We start from the raw sequence: 26,859 nt of genomic DNA, 5'->3' as shown, positions 1-26,859 counted from the left end.
CCCAGATCTGGACTTTTGTTCCAGCCTAACGTCTCCAAATACTGATTTAGCTGTATCTATCTGGTCTCTCTTGGCCGTTGCTACCTGCCACATTGTCAGTGTCCTGACCCATCGGGGAAGTCCTGTCATGTCTAGAAGATGAATGTCTCATAACGAGATAAGCGGCTACATTAGAGACAGGCTGAATCAAGGTAAATGTCCACAGCCCAGAGTATGAGGTTCACCTTAGGCACGGAGACTCACGGCCTTCTCACACATGCCTCTGCCTGCCGTGGGACTCTGGCCACCAAGGGTTGCGACAGGAACAGCATCTCCTTTTTCATTGATCGTCTGAGACCTTCATCCCTAGTGATCGTACTGACCTCTTTTCTCATCCTTTGGGCTTGTCATGCCTTTGATTTATGCTGCATAAAGACCGTTGTTTTTCTTGATGAGGTTATTGGTTATTTTTTCCATCTGTTTACTCAGCTGAACACGGAAGTGACACATCCATGTGGCATTTGTCACTTGGTTTCCGTACCGATCCCATAGTTCCTGTGGATGTCAGCAATTCCATTTGCTAGGATCTTAGTCTAAAAACCTCATGAAGAGACTAACAGATACTCTCCTGCACTGATGCTTGGGTTCTCTGATGGACCAGGGGAGTCACTCTGAAGAGCACTATCACGGGTAGCCCAGAAGTAGCTGGCTCCTTCCTTTGAAATGAGTCCAGACGTTGGCCCAACACCACAGGCCCTACAGGGTCAGGGGTCTCCCAAATCTCCATCCTCAGCACAGCCCCCACCCACTCCAGACCTACTAGTATTCTTCCTGTCCTTTTATACCCTATAGCCTTTCACGAGACATTTAAAAAAATTTTTATGTTTATTTTTGAAAGAGAGAGAGAGAGAGGGGCATGAGCAGGGAGGGACAGAGAGAGAGAGGGAGACACAGAATCCCAAGCAGGCTCCAGGTTCTAAGCTGTCAGCACAGAGCCCAACATGGGGCTCAAACCCAAGAACTGTGAGATCATGACCTGAGCCAAAGTCGGACGCTTAACCAACTGAGCCACCCAGGTGCCCCTCCCGTGACATTTTAATTAAGCGCCCATGAAGGTCAGAAGGAAAACCATTTCCCCCTCACTTTTCACTCAGCTAGCTCTTAAAAAATTTTTTCATGTTTTGTTTATGTTTGAGAGAGAGAGATAGAGCGTGAGCAAGGGAGGGGCAGAGAGAGAGGGAGACACAGAATCAGACACAGGCTCCAGGCTCTGAGCTGTCAGCACAGAGCCCGACGCAGAGCGGGGCTCGAGCCCACGAATGGGGAGATCATGACCTGAGCTGAAGTCGGACGCTTAACCCACTGAGCCCCCAGGCGCCCTTTGGCTAGCTCTTTCTCATTCTGAAGATCTGCTCTGAAATATCACCCCATTGGAAAGGAGTCGTCTTATCACTCTTCCCAAACTAGCCCTTCCATTTTCTTTTGTCAACCACAACATGTTGTTTTCGTCTTCGTGGACTCTATCACAATTTACAAGCACAGGTATCCTAATGGCATCCAATACTCTCCCTGTTCTAATTCTTTATTCCGAAACTCAAAACCCAAATTCTAATTCTTTTTACTGAAACTCAAAACCCAAATGCATTTGAATAAATTTTTAGATCGATACCTGGCATCTAAACCTTCCCATTCAACAGATAGAAACCAACTACAGTCAGATAAAATAATCTCTCTCACTAAAAACCTCAGAGAACAGATTTGATATTAAAAGATATTTGTTGGGGCGCCCAGGTGGCTCAGTCAGTTAACCAGCTGACTTTGGCATGGGTCCTAATTTTGGGATCTCACAGCTTGTGACCTTCAGCCCTACGTCGGGCTCACAGCTGTCAGCACGAAGCATGCTTCGGGTCCTCTGTGTCCCTCTCTCCCCTCCCCTGCTGGTTCTCTGTCTCTCAAAATAAATAAAGTTTAAAAAAAAAGATATTTGCAGGTACTCTTTTTATTTGCTTTTTTGTCTTCTCTCTCCACTGTGAGACAGGATCTCTTTTGTTTACTCTTGTGCACCCCGTGCCTTGCAAAACAAATGCATGAATGCATGGGCGAATTCACAATGCTCACCCAACACTCACTTCTCCCACTCTTCTATTTTTTCTCAGAACTTTTCTTCATGTAACCAACTGGCTTTGGTGGCACTGTGCCTATTGTCCTTAAATTTTAGGGTTTGGTGTTGACTTGCTGATTTTAGTGTTGATCCCTTTGAATGGATGTATTGAAATAGAAACTGATGGGAAGGTAAGTAGAGCTGAAGTTCCTGGTTTCAGAATACTTTAATGTATATTTACATGGCAGTGACCTATATTTTTTCATATTTCTTTATTTTTTGAGGGGCGGCAGAGAGAGAGGGAGACAGAGGATCGGAAGCAGGCTCTGTGCTGACAGCAGACAGACCGACGCGGGGCTCGAACTCACAAACCGTGAGATTGTGACCTGAGCCGAAGCTGGACGCTTAACCGACTGAGCCACCCAGGAGCCCCAAGAACTACCTACTTTTATGGTTAAGGCATGCTTCGGGGAGAGCAGGCACATGGGAGGGCAGTGCTGAAGCAAATTCTTTTTACCCACTTTCTGGGGGCCTGTTTCCTCTGCTTCAGGGTTTGATGCATGTGGCATCTTGCACAAGAACATCTTTTTCCTCCTACATCAACATTTCAATTAGTAGAAATTTCCCCTGGAATTTAGCATATGGTCTTCTCTTAACTTTTAATACTGCCAAAATTTGGCTTTTTGATTGTCAGAATGAGCTACAAAGGAAGCTCTGAAGACAGAGATCAAGCACATCTAGTCAGCCATCACGGCAGTCCCAAATCCCACACTGGGGCTTGAATTTCTTTCACTGGGTTGGGGCACGTCTTCAATCGTGACCTTAGAAATTATGTGACGTTTCTCATTATGCAGCTGAACTTAAATAATTTCCTAGATCAAGTGTGTAAGATGAGACGACGTGGTTCACGGCCAAGGGACACTGTCGACCACACAGATCAGAACTGACTTTCTACGGTGTGAAGGTCGAGTTGCAGAGAAGGCTTCCACACAGCTGCGGAAAAGGGAGCGCCGGCCAGCTGGCTCGTCCCAAGGACCCAGAAAGAGGCCAATTGTTTTCCCTCATGGAAGTTTCTAAAGGCAGAGGTCAATGTGGGGTTTCCTTAGGATACAGTGCTAGGTAGAAAAAGGGAATCCAAAGTCTCAGATCTCAATAGGGAGTAAGACTGAGCCCTGAGGGAATAGGACTCCCGGCCATCTTTTGTAGTCACGGAATGGTGTTCTGAAGTTCCTTCCGGGCCCCAGAGCCTAAAAGCCATTCAAGCAGAAAGGCCCAACTGTGAAAGCCAATGGCTTTCATTTGGGTAAACATGCATTTTAGAGAAGAGTTGGGTGAAACTCACTAGATGCTCTTCCAAATAGCAATGGTGGTAAAGGAGACAGCCCTGCAAATCTCCTCATGTGACCTGATGTGGGACAAAGGGCTGTGTTACAAAGATTGGAAAACGTGGGGGGCCATCGAGGCTTTCCAAGAAATATTACGACACAGCTAGAGGCTGAGTAATAAGATAGCCTCGGGAGAGAGAAGAGGAAGACCAAAGAACCCAGATTGGTATCTACTTAACCATGAACAATTTTGAGAAGTTTACGGTTCCCAGAAGATAATCTAAAGCAGTGAAGTTAGAATGTGCAAGTTTGGCTGTACAAAAGCCACCTGAGAAGATCGTTTTAAAAATACGGATTTCTGGGTCCCCTCCAGACTAGCTGAATCAGAGCTGTGTGGTGTGTGGCCTTAGTTATCTGTACATTTTTTTAAGGTCTCTAATGATTCGGTTTCAAAGCCGGGCATGGGGATCTCTGACATAGGACATATGAATACACAAGAAAGTCTTGAAAATTGGGAGAGTGTATCTTCCTGATACATTCTAATAGGGGAATCTTGAAACATTCACATTAAATTCTACATTCCTGACGTTAGGGATTGATGTACACGTCTCTGTATTTTTCCCACTGCTTTCAAACCCATATTCAATTATTGCTTTCACCAGTTGACTCCCCTCCATAAAAGCTTATCATGATGATTTCATTTCAGGCCACGATGCAATAAAATGGACTAGACTTATGCTTAGCTGGAAACAACTAAAAACACACACAGAAAATATGAAATAAAGATTTCCAGATATTGGATAACAGGCATCAAAGAGCTGTGCCCCCTGGGAAAGGAAATGAGCGAGATGAACCTTATCACAGTTGTGGCTTTCTTCCTACACACACGCGCGTGCGCACACACACACACACACACACGCACACTGTAGAATTTAGTGCCCAGGACTGACTCCAAGCAGAGCATATGTGTCTTGTTGAGCTGCATTCAGTTCAGTTCTGTGATGATGAGGGGACTGGAAATTGTGGGGCAGAGTTTAGGATAGGAGGGAGCTAGAGAGAAAAATAATCCCCAAAATGTCCTCAGAGCTCCTTTTGGGCCTGCATATTGAGTTGCCCATGCATAAGGTGACATTTCATGAACCCAGGCAAGAAGGGGCCAGGATGCCATGAGATGAGCAATTCTAAGCTCATACAGAGTGGGCACATATTTCAGATCTTAAGCCAAAATGGACAGAATTTTCTAATCCCTGGGGCATTCAGCCTTCAGATGAATCACATTTGAGCAGTAGGATTAAATTATCCCTGGAGTAAAGGCGACTCCAGTCCCGACATAGCAAAGCTTAAAAATAGCCTCAAAATATTCCAGCTCTTGGGTAACTTAATTATCTTCCAGGAAAAAAAACTAACATTCAGTGTAAAAAAAAAATTCAAATTCTTAAACATAATATTTGGAATGCTATCTATCTATCTATCTATAATAACAAATTACAAGACATGCAAAAATCCAAAAATAGCACAGGAAAATGTGAACCATAGCTCAGGGAAAAATCAATATTTGATAAATACTTAAATTTCATGGTAAATTATCTATTTTGATTTCCAGTTCTTCTGATAGTTTGATAATTTATGTGTTTTTGAATGAATAAATGAAAAAAGTCATAATCTTCCATTTTAGATTTTTAAAAGATTTTTATTGAAGTGTAATTAACATACAGTGTTATATTAGTTTTGGCTGTACAATATAATGGTTAGCAATTCGATACATTATTCAGCGCTCATCACAATAAATGTGCTCTTAATCCCCCTTGTCTCTATGTCTTTTCTAGGACTTTCGCTTTTATCTACATTTCAAATGACTACTAAATATTTTATATATTTCATTTAGGTTTGCTTTTTTTTCAATTTCCTCTGTACCTTAGAGACTTTCTTATATTTATTCCTAATATTGCCTAATTCTGTGTTTGTTCTTGACCAATCTAGCCGGAGATTTGATTTGATTTGATTTGATTTGATTTGATTTTTATTTTATGTTATGTTATTTAAAAAAATTCTTTACAATTTTTTTAATGTTTATTTATTTTTGAGACAGAGAGAGACAGAGCACGAATGAGGGAGGGTCAGAGAGAGAGGGAGACACAGAATCCGAAGCAGGCTCCAGGCTCCGAGGTGTCAGCACAGAGCCCGACGCGGGGCTCAAACTCCGTGAACCACGAGATCCTGACCTGAGCCGAAGTCAGATGCTTAACCGACTGAGCCACTCAGGGGCCTTAGCCAGAGATTTTAGCTGGTTGAAGAGAAAAATTATTTGGTTGCTTACCTCAAATCTTTTCCTTATTTAATTTCTGTTCTCTTTCTGTTCTTTTAATTTCTTCTACTTTGTTCTCATTTTCCTCTTAATTTGAATGTCACATTCACATATTTTTAATCTAGAAAGTGAAATAAAGGTATGGCTATGTAGAAACGTTTAGACTGATGTGGTCTAGACACTTCAGGATTGCAGTTCTTTCGAATTTATCCACAGTAACTCTTACTTCTGTCATGTTCAGCTTACTTTTTGTAGACACATATGCAAACCCTTAAACATCTCAGTCATCATTGCAAATAAACATCACGATCATCATTGCTGGGTTTGGTACAGAGCCATAGAGATAGGGTTTTTTTGTTTTTGTTTTTTTTTCTCATTCAAACAGTGATGAAGAACCTTTGGTGGACCCCTGCATGTTGTAGCTTATAGCCTTGCAAGGCAAAGTGCAGTCTCAGTTTGGATAGCATCAGGATCAGCTGGGAGCCTGTCAGGAATGCAGATGGTAAGGTCCCACCCGACCAACTGAACCAGAACCTGCCTGTTAACAAGAAACCCAGGACTCTTACACATAATCAAGTCTGATACCTGCTTACTTGGAGGACTTATTTGCAAAGGGGACACTGTAGGAAATGCTCAGAAATTTGAGGGTAGAAAGGCATGCTTTGTAATAGCTAAAAGCTCTGAGATAGCTAGTGAAGTCAAAAATCAATGAACATTTGCTATTTCAGTTAATATGACTTATTGTTAATCCCAGGAGCCCAGATTTCACATCTCTGGTTGGGTGAACAGCCATGGGTATACCATTCAGGTATTTCCTAATTCAATCTTGGGTACATTACTTCCTAATTATTTACTTTTTCAAAGAAGGAGTCTGTGATAAACCTGGAAGAATAGTATGATAGAAGTGGAATTTATTCATTAACTAATAAAAATTTCTTGAGCTCTTGTTATGTGCCATATCTAGCATTAAGCCCTGAAAATGAAAAGATGAATAAAATATGGGCTTTGGGCATATTAAACTCAGAGTTTAGTTAGGAAGTCAGAAAAGTGAACAGATAAACATGGGGCGCCCGGTGACTCAGTCAGTTGAGCATCTGACTTCGGCTCAGGTCATGATCTCACGGTTCATATCACTTATTAAGTACCATATCATGTCTGGAGACAAGGGAATAGTGTATTTTCAACAAAGTTGTCCCAGAATATCAAAGTATATTTGCCATATATTGAATTTGGCCCAGTAAGTGTTTTATAGGTCTGGGTCTAGAAATTGGGAAGAACTGTGGTGATTTTCTGTTTTTTTTTTTTTTTAATTTTTTAACGTGTATTTATTTTTGAGAGAGAGAGAGAGACAGAGACAGAGACAGAGAGACAGAGTGTGAGTGAGGGAAGGGCAGAGAGAGAGAGAGAGAGAGAGAGAGAGACGGAGGGAGACACAGAATCTGAAGCAGGATCCAGGTTCTGAGCTGTCAGCACAGAGCCCAATACTGGACCCGGACCCATGAATTGTGGATCATGACCTGAGCCAAAGCTGGACGCTTAACCAACTGAGCCCTCCAGGAGTCCCGAGGGTGGAGATTTTCTATGCAAGGAGAACACCTTGCTTAAAGGCAAGGAGTTTGAGAGAATATTCATTCATTATTTCATTCATTCATTTAATTAATATAACACTTACTGTTTGAGCTCCTGCACATTAGCCTCTGACAATCATCAGCAAAATAGTGTCTCTGCTTTCGTGAGGCTTATAGTAGGAGAGATGTACAGTAAATTAGTAAATATAGAATATGAAAGCTGGTGATCTGTGCTATAAATGTTTAAAAGGCCAAGGGAGTAGAGTTCTGGAGGCACAGCACTATTTTATGAACAGGAGTCAGAGAAAGCCTCTAGAGAGGAAAACCTTTGAGCTGAGAAGGAAGTGAGGGGGCGGGACATAGGGCAAGCCAGAGAAAGAACAAAAGCTCATGACCTTGAGGTATTGCAAAAAGGCATGGACTGGAGTGATCAAGGTGGAGAGGGGCTGGATGAGGGAGAGTAGGAGTGTGACAGGGGTGGCAGCTGAGGGTTACATCACAAAGGGCCCAGCTGGTCACGATAAAGACTTTGAATTTTTCTCTGAATGAGACAGGCAGCCAAGAGATGGTTTGACCAAAGGAATGAAATAGGTCATGTCCTAAAAGGATAACCGATTTCTGTGTGGAGAGCAGACTGTGGAGAGGCACACATGCAAGGAGCGAGACTCAATGTGGTGCAGAGGGGGCACGGACCTATATACGCCTGGTGCCATGGTGTAGTTGCATATGAGGTTCATTGGGACGAAGCATGGATGGAGGGGAGGGGGCTCAGAATGCATGGTCTTGACTTCTCACTGCTCTGCAGAGAAGTCCGCTCAGGTAGAATATAGTTAAATCCATCATGAAAAGGATTCTAGTAGAATAGCCCGTGTTCTGTATTGTTCTACATGTTTCTAGGGTAAGAGAGAGTGGCTACATATAGTCAATTGTGTAGCAGTGAGAGGTTCCTGGATAATTAAATAGGCTTTTATAAAAGGTGGTTCTTTGAAGCTCTGTTTCTGGAATCATCCCTTTTTTGCACTGAGTTAACTCAGACCCACTGCTAAAAAAGGAAGAAATGTGCCTCCAGAATTATCTATTTGTGTCTCTCCTCAACCAAGTCTGAGTAGACTACATATCCCATCCTGAACGAGTTGTGATTATATCTCTAGCTTAATAATCTCCTTGTTCATTTCTTATAAGCACAAAGGGTTATAAATTTGGATTGTCTAAAAAGGGTTTCAAGGAGATCATAGTGAGCAAAGAAATACCTTGATAAGCACATGATAATCACAAGTCTCATCTTCTTCTGGGACAAAGAAGTGTGGAGGGCTTTAAAGTATTGCAAAGATAGATGGAAATAAGTGCGGTGAGAGTAGTCAAGTCCCTCTAGAAGCCGAGGTAAGGCAGTTGTCCTTAGCGTGCCCTTCCTTGCGATATCGACAGGTGTTTTTGCCTACACTACATAGAGAGGTGTTATTTTTCTTAACAACATTAACGCTTAATACAAAGATATGTAATTTGATTTGTAAATTCTCTCTTCAAAGTGCTTAAGAGTGAATGTCAGCTCAGGTCTAAGACCATTAACAAAGAAGGAAATAGTAATTGGCATATCACTGCCTCAGTGAACCAAAGTATCCCTGGATTGTGGTCATCAGTCTCATTTTTTCCCTAACTTTCTTTGTTGTTGTTAAATTGACAGAGATCAGGACCTTATGGACCCTATATCCTTTTTTTTTTCTTTTTTAAAGTTTCTTTATTTTGAGAGAGAGATAGCATGAGCATGAGTCGGGGAGACACAGAGAAAGAGGGGGAGAGAGAAAATCCCAAGCAGGGTCCTCACTGTCAGTGTGGAGCCTGATGAGGGGCTCAAACTCATGAACTGCGAGATCACAACCTGAGGCTAAATCAAGAGTCGAACACTTAACCGGCTGAGCCACCCAGGTGCCTCTGGAACCCATATCCTATGTAGAATCCTGAAATCTCAGCAAGAGTTTAGAAAATCCTAAATTAGATGATCAAATCTGCTTTTGACCAAGGTTTAAAGGTATGAGACCAGTGAAGCTGGTCATCAACTCCATCCATGTCTCCATGCATGTCTTTTTACTCATATCCAAAGATTCATCCAGGATCTTTGAAAGGGTGATGTGTGGTGATAGAGGCATGTTTAGGGAGAAGAGATGGAAGAAAGGGATAAGACTTGGTATAGGAGCAGGAGGAGAAAGGTGCAAATCAAGGGGCAGCAGGACTTAAGACATGGGTTCCAGGAAGGTCCCCAATCTGAAATTGAGTCAAGAGAGACAGAAAGGGGAGTTTCAGTTTGAATTTTAGATCCTCCACATTTCTGCCAGATTTTCTAAGAAGAATGTATTTATTTATTTGTTTGTTTGTTTGTTTTTGAGAGAGAGAGAGGGAGAGAATCCTAAGCAGGCTTCATGCTCAGAGTGGAGCGCTTTGTGGGGGCCTGATCCCATGACCCTGGGATCATGACCTGAGCCGAAATCAAGAGTTAGACACTCAACTGACTGAGCCATCCGTGCGCCCCTAAGAAGAATTTAAGAGAAGAAATTTTAAAATATCAATTTCTTTTAGAGGCCTCTTATGCCATTCAAAATCGTTGACCATAGAATCGTTAAAACATCTGAACCCTCTGATTCTAAGGCAGCACACAAATAGTTTAACTTATTTATATCCCAAATCATCCAGAGTGGCTACTGCAATCCAATTGTCCTTGGTAATCGCCAAAGTTTACGAAGCTGGACATGTCTGGAGGTTTGCTGAGTGATGGGTTGTCTATATTCAATGTTGAAAACAAAGAGACAAATCGTCTGGCCCCAAGAATCTTGGTAAGTGCGCACACACCCCATCACTGGGAGCCTTGTGTAGTGAAAGGAATCAAAATAAAGATTTTTCACCACAAACTAAGAAAAATAAAGCCTTAGATGACACTTCAACATAAGAAAATAGGGCACTTATCTATTGAGAATAAGACGTAAGCAATTTTCGTATCACTAGTGTTCCAAGGAAAGTCAAGGGACATCAAGGAACCTCTCCTTTACACTATCCTTATCAAAATGGCCTGAGCTTATCCAATCCTGTTCAGAACACCAATTTCTGTGCAATAAAATAAAGCAGCGCAGTGTTAATCATAAGCCCTTATTTTTAATGCCAGCCACAAGAGAAGTCTGAAGGAGCGTTCTATCTTGGGGACAAAGGGCAGAATTTAGAGGTATCAGATCTGGAGTCAGCTAGTTTTGAAAAGAGTTGGCCAAACCTTCTTGGAAGAAGGAGAAATTGTTCTTAGGGATTAACAGCCACAAGTTAGGCATTGAGTACTGCTATAGAACGTATGCTCGTTCCCAAATTCACATGTTGAAACCTCACCTCAATGGGTATTAAGAAATGGGGCCTTTTGGAGGTGCTTGGATCATGAGAGTAGAGCTCTTGTGAATGGGATTAGTGCCTTATAACAGAGACCTCAGAGAACTCCCTCACCCCTTTAGTCATGTGAACATACAGTAAGAAGACTGTCACATGACCGTGAGCCAGGAAAGAGGCTACACCAGACACCAAATCTGTTGGTGTCTTGATCTTGGACTCTCCATCTTCCAGAACTGTGAGAAATAAATTTCTGTTGTTTATAAGCCCCCATCCTGTTGTATTCAGGGATAGCAGCCGGAATTAAGACAGGTGGGGGTGGGGAGGAGCAATTGTAGGGGCACAGTTCAAGTGCAGGAGGGAGTAGCAGGGAATAGTGCTGGAGGCTGAGAACATGTGAGGGCCGCGGTGGAACATGTCCAGTTCTTCCAGAATCCTCACACTTTAAAAAATTCAGGTGGTGACCCAGCAGCATTCTACCAAACCTTCAAAGATCAGATAACTCCAGTACGACAAACTATTTGAAAGCATAGGAAAAGAAAAATCCATTTTTTTTGTACAGAATAAAACATAGATAGCCAAACAGGATAAAGATCGCAGAGAACAGGAAAATTCTAGACTAACCCCATCTATCTAATCTGATGTACTCTAAATATATCTGGTTTATTTAATAGACAACTTTTTAAACAAAATAGAATAATGCCACCTGGGATTTGAAAAATGTACAAGTTAAGTATATGACACTAAGAACAAAAGGAGTGGTTGAATGGAATTACATTATCATGAGGTGTTTTTATCAGTCATGAATCATGCTTTTTATGTTTAGTGTAATCTCTAAAAAAAAAAAAAAAACCAGGGAAAATCACATGAATATATAGAGCCAAACCATGGATAGAAAACATAAAAAGACATGCTAAAATAATTGCTCTATTCACCTAAAAGTAGGCGATGGAGAGCCCGGGTGGCTCAGTCGGTTAAGCATCTGACTTTGACTCAGGTCATGATCTCGTGCATCGTGAGTTCGAGTCCCGCATCACGCTCTGTGCTGACACCTCAGAGCCTGGAGCCTGCTTTGGATTCGGCATCTCCCTCTCTCTTTGCCTTTCTTCTCCTGGCACTCTGCCTCTCTCTGTTTCTCAAAAATGAATAAACGTTTGGGAAGAAAGATTAAAAAACAAAGAAGGCATAGAAGATGGAACAGGAAAATAAAGACTAGACACATAAATACAACCATCAATTCTCTGAACAATACAAGTAAATACGAAAGATTTTTCAGTATGGAAAAAAAAATTGAAGTGCGAGCTGTTTACAAGAAAGCCACATTTAAAGACAGCAACACAGATAAGCTAAAAGTAAAACGAGAGATACCATGGAAACACCCAGCATAATAAAGCTGACATGGGTATATTAGTATTAGTAAGTCACATGCCTACAGGAAGTATGCTAGAGAAAAGGAGGGGTACTTCACAGTGTTAGAAATGGAAATTCCACAATGGGGAACGATGATGATAATGACAGGGTGAGGGGAACCTGGGCGGCTCAGTTGGCTAAGCGTCTAACTCCGGCTAAGGTCATGATCTCTTGGTTCATGAACTTCGAGCTCCACATTGGGCTCTGTGCTGAGAGCTCAGAGCCTGGAGCCTACTTCAGATCCTGTGTGTCCTCTCTCTCTCTGCCCCTCCCCTGCTTGTCCTGTCTCACTGTCAAACATAAATAATAAAACATTTAAAATTTTTTTAAAAATGACAGCGTGAGCGGCTAGCAGCATAACTTCAAAATATATGAAGGAAAAATAAATAGATACCTATACCAATCCACAAATGTAGCTGGAGATTTTCCTACCTTTTTGTTTTGAAATTTTCCTACTTCTTTGTTTTGAAATTTGTTTTAATGTTTTTATTTATTTTTGAGACAGAGAGAGACAGAGCATGAGCAGGGGAGGGGCAGAGAGAGAGGGAGACACAGAATCCGAAGCAGGCTCCAGGCTCTGAACTGTCAGCACAAAGCCTGATGCGGGGCCCGAACTCATGGACTGTGAGATCATGACCCGAGCCGAAGTCAGACGCCCAACCGACTGAGCCACCCAGGCGCCCCTGAAATTTTTCTACTTCTTTATCAATACTGAATAGAGTTAGCTGATAAGAAATTAGTAGAGATATAAGACATTTGAACAACACTATCAGACAACTTTATCTAAATGACAAGGCTGTAACACCATACCCTCAATTGCAGAATTCTTTTCCAGTGCATATAAAATCAATATATTCTACAGGTGGGGCCATCTACTAATCCTTACGAACTATCAAGGCATCAAAATCAGAGTGTGTTATTGAACCACAGTACAAGTATATTAGATAGCAATTTAACAGAAATATATGTGAAAATTCTAAAATATCTGGAAATTAAGCAACACATTCATTCCTAAATAACCTTAGGATCAAAGAACAGCAACAACAAAGAAGGAAATTAAAAAAAACTAAGCTAGGAGTCAAAATTAAGATACCGTGCATCAAAAATTGTGTAGGATGCTCTGGAACAGTGATTAACGGGGAGAAATTATAGCCACAGGCCTGTACTGGAAACAAGAAAGTGCTTGCAATAAATTATCTAAGCTTTTCTTTGAGAAGCTATAAAGAGAAGAGCAAATTATACTCGATGTAAGAAGAGTGAAAATAACGAGAGTAAGAGCGGTTTTGTGAACTAGAAGGCAGATAAACAATAGAAAAAAAATCCACAAAATAAAAAGGTTTGTGTTTAGAAAAAACTAGTAAGCTAATCAGTGCTTCGCTAGTTTCATCAAGAAATGGAAAACAGAGGGTCACCTGGGTGGCTGAGTTAGTTAAGCATCTGACTGTTGATCTCCGTTCAGATCTCAGTTCAGGTTTGTGAGTTCAAGCCCCGCATCAGGCTGTGTGGTGACGGCACAGAGACTGTTTGGGATTCTGTCTCCCCTTCTCTTTGCCCCTCCTCTGCTTGTTCTCTCCCTCTCTCTCTGCATCTCTTTCTCTCTCAAAATAAATAAACTAAAAAAAAAAAAAATAGAAAATAAATTATAGTATCAATAATAAAATGAGAGACATTATAACATAATCTGTAAGCATTAAAAGGACCTCAAAATTATTTAAAACCTTATGCCAATAAAGTCGACGACTTCAACGGAGCGGGCAAATAAATTCCTTGAAAAAGTTAAATTACCAAAACTGATAGAAGAGGACATAGGGAATCCTCTTCTATTGGAATAGTCCAATATTTATTAAAGAAGTTGAATCCATTGTTTAAAAACCTTCCCCAAAGAAAATTCCAAGCCCTAATGGCTTCACATGTGAATTCTATCAAACATTTAGGTAAGAAATGATAGCAATCTTATATCAATCATAAAAGATAAAAATAATACATTTGACTTCAATGAAATTTAAGGGTTACATTCACCAAAGGACAAAAATAAAATGAGCAGGCAAGCCACAGGCTGCAGAATGTTCCTAGTGATGCATGTATCTGACAGAGCACTGGCGTCCTGAATATGCATAGAACACCTAAGAAATGGCTGGCAGAATTCACCTGGGCATGGAGTCTTCCTGTGGCAAACTTTTCAGCAGTTTCTTACAAAGTTGAACATGTCTTTACCATGCAACTCAGAAATTCACCATTTCTATGTATTTACTGGAGCAAAGTGTACAAAAATGGGAGCTATATACTGGAATACACAGCCATACACACAAAAAGTTTGCATAGGATTGTTCACAGCATCATTTAAAAAAACTAGTGCCAAGTTGGGAGCAACCCAAATGTCCAGAAAGAGAATAGGGACACAAATGGTGGCCCGTTCATAGAATGGAACCCTACTCAGTAATGAAAAGGGATGCATTACTGACCTACGGAACCACAGGGATGAAACACAAAACGCCATCCTGAGCCCAAGGAACCTGACATGTAAACTAAATAGTGCAGGGGTCCACTTATTTGAACTCTGAAAACAGACAAGGCTGGTCTCTGGGGCTAGGAAGCCATAGCCTAGGGCAAGGAGCAGGAACTAGAAGGGAGCAGGAAAGAACTTTCTGGCTTGATGACATTGTCCATTACCTTGTTTTGGCAAGTGGTTGCATATTTTTACACAATTGTCAAAACTCGTCTGACTGAATGCTTCAGAGCAATCCATTTTCTTTCTTTTTTTTAATGTTTCACTTATTTTTGAGAGAGAGAGAGAGAGATACAGGAGGAGAGGAGAGGGGCAGAGAGAGAGGGAGACACAGAACCTGAGACAGGCCCCAGGCTCTGAGCTGTCGGCACAGAACCTGATGCAGGGCTCCATCCCTTGAATTATGAGATCATGACCTGAGCCAAAATTGAACCCTTAACCGACTGAGCCCCCCAGGCGCCCCTAAAGCAATCCATTTTCTTTTATGTCAGTTAAGCCCCCATAAAGAAAACCGATTTCCTTTTGCCTGATATGGAAGCCCGTGTCTCCTTCTTCAACTTACTTCCCCACATTCTCTAGTAGAATTACAAAATAAATAGGTAGATACAGACAGATAAGCAAATAAAAACACCATGACACTATCCATGTTTAGGATGCACAGTTGTCAGACTTCTGTGTTTGTATTGCAGTTAATAGGTTCTGAGGATTTAATATGTTTGCTCTCTTTACACCATGAGATGTATGTTGCCAAGTGTCTCAAGTTAATAGCCACCTTTGGAGGCTGCCTCATGGCTGCCTCTGAGGTAAAGTCCATTGAGGTTGCCTGTCACTCCCTGAAGTGCCACATCCAAAAACCTCAGCCAGAACACAGGCGGGGGAATCACACGCAGGTTCCGCCCACTAATGTGGGCTCCAGTGAGTGAGAGAACCTGTGTGTGAAGAGGCCTATTTAAATTCTGGAAGGCTGGCATAAGCGGGGCCTTCATTTGAAGACGCTGGGAAGAAGGGGAAACGTTATGAGGAGATTAGTGTATTCTCCTTTACTCTGCTGGTTTAGTCTTTCCTTGCCTGAAATGTTATCACCGAACCGCAAGGAGGAGCTATCGTCACACAGTTTGTCACTGGCTCCTGTATTTGGAACAAAAACAACATGGCGCTTTTCCTGTAAGCTGCTTCTTTGATTCGCTCCCTGAAATACACTAATTATTTCATCAACCAGGTAGGGCAGTGGTCAGTGAATCACACAAGACACATTGTCTACCATGACCTTGGTATTAAATTTCTCTTCCCTCGTACAAAAACTTCTTGGTTGCGTGAGGAACTTTGATATTATCTATACCATCTCAACTCTTTTTTAAAAATTTTGTGTATATATATAAAAATTATATTTATTTTTATTTTTTAATTTACACCAGGTTAGTTAGTATATAGACAATAATGATTTCAGGAGTAGATTCCAGTGATTCATCCCCTACATATAATACCCAGTGTTCAACAAGTATCTTCCTTGATGCCTCTTACCCATTTAGCCCATCCCCCCACCCACAACCCCTCCAGCAACCCTCAGTTTGTTCTCTGTATAGTTTAACCACCACCAAGAAGCTGTATTTGTGTGTTAGAGTATATTAAAGTGATTTTAAAACACAAGTTCTGTGCAACTATTCACGTAAGAGGAGAATGCTTCTCTCCTATTCCTCATGTTCCCTAAAGGGGAGGAAACATGGATTCCTTTGGAGGAAAATGAATGGGAGGGACACATCTGTTCTTTTTTGTTTTACTCCCTTTCTGTTTCTCCCTGTTAGAGGAGGAATTACTTTCCAGACTGGTCACATTGGAAATAAAAAATCAGCTCATATGTCTCATCCCCTATGGGATTTTCTATCGCTCTATAAGAGGGTGGTCCCTACAAACACAGATATTCTGGGATGATCAGTCCGGTAATTTCCTAAGAGCATGTCAGGGGATCCCGTTGTGACCAGTGCACAAGACACGTTCTCCAATTCAGCCTTATCGACAATAGGGCTGATAATTTCTTCCTCATCCAATTGGTTCCAAACCCAGGAGTTTGAGTCTCTCAAGCCCTGACCAACAAAGCTGTAGGGGTCCTGAATTGAATGCAGGTTAACTGCTTGGAAGGGTAGTATGTTCATAGTCTATTTTATATCCACCTCTGTAGGCACACACACCACCCCTACTTTGATACACCGTTGCTTCCTACAACTGACAAAAATGTCTTCCTTTCTTCCTGAATTAAAGAAACGTGCCTGATGGCGCACCTGGTGGCTCAGCTGGGTAAGCGTCTGACCCTTGGTTTCAGCTCTGGTCATGATCTCACGGTTTTGTGAGTTCAAGCCCCGAATCAGGTTCTATGCTGGCAGTGCAGAGCCTGCTTAGGATTCTCTCTCCCTCTCCCTTTGCCTCTCCCCTACTCATGCTGTCGCTGTCTTTCTCAAAATGAATAAATCAAGTTAAAAAATTTTTAAGAAGTGTGACTGAGGGATGGAAGTGTGTAACTTATGGTAAAGGGAGACGCCATGCTTTGAAGTGTGAAATGGCCGTCAGTGGGAAGTTGTGAAGATGCCTCCCTAGGTAGCCCTCACTCATTTCGTTGATCATGGACGGACACTCATTTTGTTGATCATGGACAGACACTCATTTCGTTCATCATGGAAAGAGGTGTTTGTTTCTCAATGGCTCTCAGGGGATGCAGTGGGTTTGTCATGTGGCTTGACAGCGTTTTACCTTTGTTACAGGAGAATATACAAAAATGGTACAAATGTGGGAGGAGCTTACTGGTAGGTCCACTCGAACGAGGGCAGTAGCTGGATATGGCCTCCTGTTGGCTTGGCATCCTCTGTCACCAAATGGCATCCAAAGGCACTATGGTTCCTTTCCTTTGTTCAAATATATGTTGGTCTTTGTAAAATATGCGTTTATATTATGAGTAGAATGAGGTAGAGACAGAGAAGGGAGAGTAACCCAGGTCGCTTTGGAAAAAGGAAGGGCCGTAATAAGAACACAAGGGACTCGCGAGCCTTTTTTAATCATACATAATAATTACACAGAACACCACTAGGTTTTAAGATGATAGACGAGCCAATACTCTCAAGATAACAGCCAACTCTTCAGCCTCAACTTTTGGATCCTGGGAAATGAAATGTCTGGATACTGCTGCCTGTTACAAAGTAGTGGCAACGAGTCACAATCACCAGCTAATAAAATAAGGAGGGGCATCCTATGACCAGGATGTGATGGACAAGGGGCGGAGAAGGAGGCGTCAGCAAGGACGTAGAGGCGAAGAGGACAAAGACGAGACCTGCCTGTTGTGTATTAACAACACTCCCCTTGTGAAATCCAGCCTTGTTCTGACCACAACCTGTTAGAGTGTGAACCAAGTACCCATAAGTGAAAACCCACAGGTGCTTCCCTTCTGGAAGTGGTAATAAACTTGTGCGGAGGCAGCGAGCAGGAACCTGTGAGAAAGACCTTCGGAGGACCCCACCAGCCATGAGACCCAGTACTGCCACCCTCTGGCTATCACCTGTAGAAGAGAATTTCAGATTCAAGAGGGAACTAAACTGGGGCACCTGGGTGGCTGAGTCGGTTTGGCCTCTGTTCGGCTCAGGTCACGATCTCACCGTTCGCGAGTGTGAGCCCCGCATCGGGCTCTGGGCTGACAGCTCAGAGCCTGGGACCTGCCTCGGATTCTCTCTCTGCCCCTCCCCCACTCACACTCTGTCTCTCTCAAAAATAAATAAACATTAAAAAAAAATTAGGAGGGACTAAACCTCTATTCCAAAAAAACATGTCTATAGTAAACTATTAAGACCCAAACCTGGAACATTGACCTGTTCTGAAACCCACAGTTGGAGAATTTTGTAAGTAAACTGGAATTCATTTGGAAGAGGGTGGATAGGACGCTAAAGAAATGCAAAATTACATTTTCTGAACTTTCCTCAAAGGTCTCAGTGTATTTTGCCGCTCCTTTCTTTCCAGTCCTCTTTCTGGAGTGATATTCTTTGTATCCGAGACCTTAAGCAACCTTTCAGTTAAAAACCTGAATCCAGAATGGTGTCTGATCAAAAGTTAACATTGAATGACGGTTGAAACCATGTGTGTTAAAGGGTTTTTGTTGTTGTTGTTGTTGTTGTTTTGCTGTTGTTGTTCCGAGAGTGAAAATGTATTTTCAAATGTGAATTCGTTCAACTCTCAGGAATTCTGACAGGAAAAGTAGCCAGTATGGGAAGAACCATCTGTCCCTCCGCCTCATCCCCCTACCAAAGATTTTCCTATAAGGAAATACTTAAAAAGTGCATTTTATCACTCATCACTGATTGTCAGTTCTTTTTTGCAGGGCTCTTTTGGAGTTAAATTCACATTGTATATATTTTTAGCAGCAGCTCCAAGCAATTGAGTCCAAATGGTGTACATGACAACACTGATAAGACAAGGCCCAGAAGGCAAACACAATGCTTCTCATCTCTCGTGCCCTCTGCAAAAGTTTATCAGATGAGAGTCAAGGACGTTGCACCAAGCTCTTGCACACTTTTTTTCTTTTTCCTTTTCTTTTCTTTTCTTTTCTTTTCTTTTCTTTTCTTTTTCTTCTCAGCAAGAAGAGTCATAGTCTACAGCATTAGCAAGTTTTACAAAGCTTATCTGATTTCTGGGTCAGAAACTCATTATTGGAAAAAAAAAACCCACAGGACATCAATCAATCTGCTTTGAGTAAGGTCACGACAGAATCCTGATGGGTTGGAGATGTTGGGTGTAGAGGTTAGGCTTGAAAATTAAACCCAAAGCTTCTTCTAGGGGATCGTATAACACGTACCTACACTTAGACTATGTACACAGCTTAAATTTACCATATAGTTGCAAGTCACAGCTACTTAACACATATACATGTTATAAATACATTCTACGTGTCTATTCTCTTCAGAGGCCTGATATATGTAGCAATTTTGAGCCCAAGGGGGGAAAAAATCAATGTCAACTGTAAGCTTAAGGGTTTAATTTTTCCACTTTTCAAGCCCATCACTTTCATGGACATCCTTTCCCATCACCGCCTCCTCACATCAAAATCTCAAGAAAAAAAAAAAGAAAATATCCGACTTGAAAAGATTTTGTAAGAATTATATCAAGGCAGAGATATAAAATGCTGAGTTAAGTTGAATTCGCATCTCACAGAGAGTAGCCATGAGATAATTTTACATTTTTTTAATTTGAAAACTTTTTATTTTATTGTATTGTATTAAAAACTTAATATGTATTTGTTTATTTTTGAGAAGGGAGAGACAGACAGATGGAGAAACCACCCGACTCGGGGAGGGGCAGAGAGAGAGGGGGACAGAGGATCTGAAGTGGGCTCTGTGCTGGCAGCAAAGAGCCCAATGTGGGGCTCGAACTCACAAACCATGAGATCATGACCTGAGCCAAAATCAAAGTCGAATGCTTAACTGACTGAGACACCCAGGTGCCCCTAATTTTATGTATTTTTTTTAAACACTGAAAGGTACCTAAGGCCAGCAAGAAATCTATATTAGGTCATCTGGATAAAAAGGAATATTTTCCATTTAAAAATGTCTTTGGCTAAGCTATATTTAAATAATAAAAAAATAATAAAAATAATGTGAGAATGGGAAACTAAGCAAAATAGTCTTTGTAATTGGGCTTCTGAAAAATAATCTTTAAAGTTTTTGTTTGTACTCTATAAACCCAAAGTTTTCTGTAGTTTCATGATTTATGACAATAATTTTCTCTATTATTAGACAATGCCTTACTGTACTAATGATCTCATAATTCAACAATATTATATCCATTACTTTTGAAATCTCCAATTGAAAAATTATGAACTCAAATTTAAGGAATGGTTCACATCTAATGAGCACACAGTTTTTAGCCACCTCTAATATAGATCTGAGACATTTTGCTCTAAAAACTATTTGAGTTCTATATTAAAAGTAATTTGTTTTCATTTCCACTAACATTTTAGATGCTTAAAATTTACACAGAAGTTGAAAATTGCCTTTTATGATTTTTTAAACATCAATAAAATTCATGAATATCAAATACAGTCAGAGCCCAAAAGATATCTAATTTATACGGGTCAAGGCATTCTGTTTTAGGACCTGAAAAGTGGACTCCAATCACTGATATAAATCCATAATGAACTATGATTCAGCAATGACTCAAAACAGGGCAGCTGGAAGGGAAGCCAGGGAGAACACAGTGGTTCTATTTAACATCTCCATGATCAGTGTCATTTTCCAATTCAGAGGACCCAGTCCCTTTTAACTTCCTTGTATGTTCATATCTCATCCTTCTAGCTAACAAATCTGCTCTTGGTAAAGGATCTATAATCAATTCCTATCAACCAAGGCACACATTTCCTCTCAAAAGCATATCTGGAGTGGTTTATGGCTCTGGGTTTAAAAAATATTTAAAACCCTGGGATTTCCATTTATTAGCTGTGTCCCCACGTCTTCAGATTATTGAAAGGACCCACTGACCTCCTTAAAGCCCACTCAATGCAAGGCTGTAACAATGCAAAGAATGCCGTAAAACAATAGTGAGTTATTCTTAAGACCAGGCATTTTGCTTCACCGTGTTTGTTTAGTTGCACAAATCATTCCTACCCACTGTCAGCCCCCAGTGTGGTAAGCAGGTCCTTGACGGGTGGTGACGTAGATGATTAGTTTACTGTGTGTGAAAGTTTTGTGACCCATCGCTATCCAGCATTGGCAAGGGAATGTGTTCCTTGATCAGGTGTTATCTAAACAAGAGGCCCCAAATGAAACAAAATTTCTACTTTAAAATTGATGGTGTCTAATACCTTTTCTACTGTTACAGGGAATGCAAATCCAAATTCAGAATAAATGTCTATCCCAGTAAAGGCCCTTCAGTTTCCTTCTGGGTACATGGGCAATGGGCCAATGTAATCCACTTCCTACCTGTGAGTGGGTTTGGATCCTCTCGATACGCAGCTCCTGGTGTCCTTCAGTCTTTGAGAGCCCTTCGTGATTGTCTCCAAAGAATGGATGATGACATCTACTCGTTGGTTCCAGTTCTTTTTATAATTCTCACTTCTGATTCTATTATGTTTCCTATAACATAAAATCATAATGTGGGTGCTTATTACTCATGACATGAGGCTTATGTTCGAAAACATGCTACTAGTCCTTTGGCTATGGCTCAATAATTGGCATAATTCTTAACTTTCTATCATCATCATCATCATCATCATCATCTAGTTTCTCCAATACTTAGTATTTATCTTTTCTGTTTTCAATTAGAAAGTGACCATTAGTCAGTCACAATGTAGCTACCCTTCACATCAAATATTGACCCTCCACCCATGAGCTACCATCAATAAACCATGCATACTTGTTTTCATCCTTTGATAGTTGGCCAAAAATAGTTTTTCATTTACCTCCGAGATTAGGTGGATCAGAAGGATTGAAGGCAGGATTTTAAAGCATAGCTACCACTGTTTGTGTATGCAGTGAATACCTCACATGGTTACCCCTGTTTACATGTTCCTGAATATATTAACCTACTAGTATAACACTGCTTAATGAGGAAATCTTTTTGTGTTGCCCTCCTTTCTGAAGTATTGTTCTGTCATCATCCATGAATGGATCAGTATTTAAAGTCTCAAAATATTTTTATGGTTTTACGTAAAAAAAAAAGTACAGTTTCGATTAAGGTTCGATAATAAGCCAACAATAGGAGTTCGTGGGTGGCTCTGTCTACTAGGCATCTGACTTTGGCTCAGGTCATGATCTCATGATTCATGGGTTCGAGCCCCACACTGGGCTCTGTACTGACTGCTCAGAGCCTGGAGCCTGCTTGGGATTCTGTGTCTCCTTCTCTCTCTTCCCCTCCTCTGCTTGTGCTCTGTCTGTCTGTCCCTCTCTCAAAGATAAATCAACATTAAAACATTTTAATAATAAGCCAACAATTACCCCTTAAAGAGCATATAACTGGAGGATGTCTTAGGCAACTTAATAATCTGAAATCCTAGTGGCCATTGCTGGCTAATAGTCAAGGACATGCCAGTAGATGTAAGTGGGCATTGTTGACCCTGGTGACGTCATCTGAGCATGGGTATTTGAAGCCCTCAATGTGATTGATTGAGCTCTTTAGAGTTCTAATAAAGACTGACCATTCAGAACACCATGTAATTAAGTTTTCTTCCATGTGAGTTTATGAATGAAGGTTAGCAGAATCCTTAAATGTGGGAAATGACACCACAGCAGCTGATTAAGCTTTGATTTTAGTTTTGGACCTAGCAGGTAAAACAATTTAATGTTGGTTATTTGAGTGAAATGTGTCCAGTGGCTCCAGCCCAAATTATTCCTAAGCATTTCTTCATTTGTGTTGGGGCCTGTTTTGTTTTGTTTTGTTTTGTTTTGTAGCGGGATTGATCATTCATTCTTAATGGTGCTCCTATAATTAAGAAAAAAGTGTTTTACAGTTTTAGCTTTATCTTTAGATCCAAACATTGTATTGTCAATATAACAATTGATAATACTTTTCAAAATTGCTTCTAATCTGTTTCTTTTCATTAAGATATACAAGAAGAAGGAGAATTTAAACATACTTGGGGGATAATAGTAAACTTGTAGATACTTCTCATTCGTGTGACATCTGTACTAATCACACACGCAGGGCAGGGTGATTCAACTATCATGCATAATTTCTCTTCATAAATTCTCATTTACCGGCACAAGTTTGACTTTCAGTCTTCCAATCACACAACTCTATTTCCCCTGTTTAGTCACGTTGTTTTTTTTATTTTTTATTGGAAGCTTTTATTATAACAGTAAATTGTGCACCGCTATCCAGAAGACACCCTGAAGTTTCTTTATTAACTCTAGATAATTAAAACCACACAACAGTGAAGGCATCTGGTGGGGGGTTCCCCCAGAGGGGGGTTGTGCTAAGAAACCATGATCACTGCCACTCAAAATTGTAGCCCTATTCTCCATCTTATAGGATCTGGTTCTAAAAGGATTATGTATTCTGCATATTCCTTCAGATTTTAAAAATTCATCAAAGCTAGGATAAATGGCGCTGAGATGCCACCGTCCCGTAGTGCCTAAGGAGTCCACTCAGTCTTCAGTAATGGTCTGTCAATACCCTATAGACACTCTATCCATAGCCTCCTTTTTCATTACATCCTTATTAACTACCTAAAGACTTCCTTTTGATGTACTCTACCTAGTATATTGTTTCTTATTTAAAAAGATATTATTCCTTGTGTTCTGGAAACAAAACTTTTGCATATAAGTCCATCCCATTTTCATCACTGAACTGGCAAGACCATAAAAGCTTCCTTCCCAGAGTTTTCCCTCTCATAGTAAGGTAGCATTTGGAGCCCACACCACACCAGAGAAGTACTATTTACTACAGCATCATTACAAACTGAGTCAAGGCATAAACTTATATGAGGCTTTATTATCATCATGGGGCCAATCCAATGTGGCTTATATTCTCAACATATTAACATCCTCAGTAGGGTATTCTATTTTATAATCAACATGAAGGAGGAGGAGAGAAATATTTCATGCTGAAAATTGCTTGAATTCCCATTTTAATCCAGGATCCACGCTAGAAAACTTAGGGGTAGGACTGGAGGAATCTGCATCCATGTAAGTGGTAAAGGTAGACACCTACTGAGAGTCTTAGAGACTCAGTTTTCATATGTCTCCCAGATTTCTGCAATGTATGAAGGCTATGATAATTTGACACCAAAAATCCCTTCCTGTTCATCATGCTCAGAGACACAAATTGGGAAATATTAAACATTAAAACTAATGCCATTAAGGTACTTTTGGGAACTGCCTACATCTGTCCATAAAATTAGACACCTTCTTGATAGAATATCCTCTCTTTTACTAGTCTTCTGTTTGGAAATTTCACTTTTATAGCTATTTCAGTAACTAGGGGTTAAATAAGGATCACAACAGTGGGCCATTGGCATTTTCCAGTCTCTTGTTGGTACCATTTCTTGGTTCCTAACCCAAGCAGCAACCAGTTTCAATGTAATTCTGGACTTTGGATAGCTCTGCAACTGATTCTGTATTTACTAATCACTGCTGATTTATCCTCAGCTTACGTTTTGTTCCTTTTCCACTTATTCCCCCCTCTGAATAGATTATTCTAAGTTCCATCAAGAAGACTCTCTAGTTAATTATCTCAATGCCTGTATGACCTCAAAGTAGGCTGGCTCAGGAATCAGCTTTGTGTCAAAGGTTCTCTATCCTTCATTCCTTATCTTCCTTACTCGAGAACAAAGCTTTAGCCATTTGACTCAAATCTGGAGCCAGTTTAATAGTCCAATGTCAACGGTACTAAGCATGCTTTTTTGGATTGCTGAAAAGAATCACAAAACTCAACGAAGTAGATTCTCACAAGTTTTTAATAAGGACAAAGGATACGATTGGCCAGAGAGAGGAATCATGATAAATCCTCAGGAAAGTGCCAGGCATCCAAGCACAGCTTCCAAATTTCTTTCTTGGTCACACAGATTGTGCTTTGTCTCTAGAGCATAAGCTGCCAAGACACACATAAACACAATGACTTGGTCTCAGGCAAACTATTGATTCATTCAAAGAGATTTTATTTGTACACAACCAAGAAGAAAGTGTGTGTGTGTGCGTGTGTGTGTGTGTGTGTGTGTGTGTGTGTTTGCGCACGCGCACATGGTCTCCCTCATGTGTTTCTGAATCTTAGCATGGAAACACATTAATCATTAGATATCACATTTCATTCTGGTATGGACATAGCTTAGGACTATGGTTCCAGAAGTCCCCCAGAGATAAGCACAAGTTAGAAATCAATTAACTGAGATGAACTGTGCTGTACGCACTAGCTTTGTGACTTATGGCAAATGCCCAGGTCCATTGTGACTCAATTTCCTCATATACCCCTCCCCCAAAAAAAGAATACCTAAAAATAATATCATATCGTATCTAAATGCAATAAAGCACATAAATTGCCACACTCAGTGTTGGGCAAATAGTAAACAAACTAAAAATAAAAGCAGTGCTCCAGTGTGTAGCACCTATTTTCCGTGATCAAAGAACTACATTAGGCTGGTGGCGTCACTCTGACCCCTTGATATGACACAGTGAAGCCTCACAGCGTCTAATGGAGGTCAATCTGTGAGCGAAATCCGGAAGAAAACATACGAGACGTCCCACCTGATATCCCCAGACCATTCCTTTCCCTTCCCTTGTTTCTCCTAATTTCGATTTTATTCTTTTGCCGAATTTAACCCCCGGTATACACAGAACTCAGCCTGCCACAGGGCTGGAACTCTGTGGAGAGAAAAGATAAGTGTGGGCATATGGGTAGCTCCGTTAAAAACAAGAGATTCAGGGGCTCCTGGGTGGCCCAGTCGGTTAAGCGTCCGGCTTCAGCTCAGGTCATGATCTCGCGGTTCATGAGTTCAAGCCCCACGTTGGGCTCTGTGCTGACAGCTCAGAACCTGGAGCCTGTTTCAAATTCTGTGTCTCCCTCTCTCTCTGACCCTCCCCCGTTCATACTCTGTCTCTCTCTGTCTCAAAAATAAATAAACATTTAAAAAAATTAAAAAAAAAACAAGAGGTTCAGATAAAAAAATAATATAGAATTTCTCCTACTAGGAAAGAAGGGACACTCTCCAAGTCCTGCCCTGCAAAGATAATGAAATTTGATGCTTGTACAAGATATATGGGCAGGGATCATTTCTAAGACCCACCCGATTCATTTGCTTTTGATTCATAACTCACATTGAATCCTATGCAGATGCTATTTGGCCATAAAGATCATATAGACCTAGTCTGAATGTCCTCCTACTTCTCCTAGTTTTTCAGATGGGGCATAGTCCTCATTTATATTTAGGGGAAAATCTCATGAATGGAGTGGTGTGGTGAAATTTGTGAGCAAAATGTCTCCAGGGGAAATAGGAACAGAGTGAACTGAGCTTCCTTCCACATCAAGCATGGCAGACCAACCACACATTAGCAGCATGATAAAGGAAAACCTATACTGGTTTCAAACATTTAGAGCAATTCTTTTCAAAAAGTTATTGCTATGAACCCCCTTTCTGACATGAAACCTTACACGGACCCCAACATGTAAAACATATACAGATGAAATGCTCTCGTTAGCTCTGGGATAGCAGATCTGGAGTCCTGGCTGCTCGAAGTCCACCTCCACTCAGGGCTTTAATTTGAAAAACGTTAGAACTAAAGCTCTCCTGTGGGGTCAGATTCTCACAGAAAAGAAATAATAATAATAGTAATAATAATAATAATAATGTC

Source organism: Acinonyx jubatus, chromosome C1 (assembly GCF_027475565.1).
Source record: "Acinonyx jubatus isolate Ajub_Pintada_27869175 chromosome C1, VMU_Ajub_asm_v1.0, whole genome shotgun sequence".
Classification (NCBI taxonomy): domain Eukaryota; kingdom Metazoa; phylum Chordata; class Mammalia; order Carnivora; family Felidae; genus Acinonyx; species Acinonyx jubatus.
Note: the sequence above shows the minus strand (reverse complement) of the source record.